Source organism: Oncorhynchus gorbuscha, unplaced genomic scaffold (genome assembly GCF_021184085.1).
Source record: "Oncorhynchus gorbuscha isolate QuinsamMale2020 ecotype Even-year unplaced genomic scaffold, OgorEven_v1.0 Un_scaffold_22237, whole genome shotgun sequence".
Lineage (NCBI taxonomy): Eukaryota > Metazoa > Chordata > Actinopteri > Salmoniformes > Salmonidae > Oncorhynchus > Oncorhynchus gorbuscha.
In genome coordinates this window covers 1-502 of record NW_025763356.1, presented here as the reverse complement: position 1 = coordinate 502, position 502 = coordinate 1, and the positions used below count along the sequence as shown (strand labels likewise).

Genomic DNA, 502 nt, shown 5'->3' with positions numbered 1-502 from the left:
TAAGGTTATTCATGCCAGATTGACATCATTTACGTTGTCATACTATCCAGATTAATAAGAATAAATTATATGTTCCTTGGAGAACACAGAATGATCAAGCTATTGAGTAACAGAAGATCAGAGACCATTGACAGCCATTTTACCAGTAGGTATAGCAACTTGTCATCTTTCATGTTCAACAACACCCCAATCACATGTGACAACAGGAAACACAGCAGGTCAAAAGCAAGCTTACTGTAAGGCCAGGAAGGTCTTCCATATCACTAGAAACAGAGAGACAGCATTCCTGTGTGGGCTCAAATCACCAACTTTTAAATTAAGAGTCAAACTCACCAACCAATTGCACCACAGAGACTTGTCATATCCACATCATGGAGCACAACAAACTGAGAACTGTCGTCCCTGGGTGGGCTCGAACCACCAACCTTTAGATTAACAGTCTAATGCGCTAACCAATTGCGCCACAGAGACTTGTCATATCCACATCATGGAGCACAACAAA

At 41.2% G+C, this 502-nt stretch overlaps 1 non-coding gene across 1 annotated transcript; it reads right to left on the bottom strand.

Annotated features, from left to right (window-relative positions):
* Nucleotides 1–397: 397 nt before the first annotated feature.
* trnan-guu lies at nt 398–471 on the bottom strand. The gene has a single exon. It is a non-coding gene; the product is annotated as a tRNA-Asn (tRNA).
* Nucleotides 472–502: the final 31 nt, after the last annotated feature.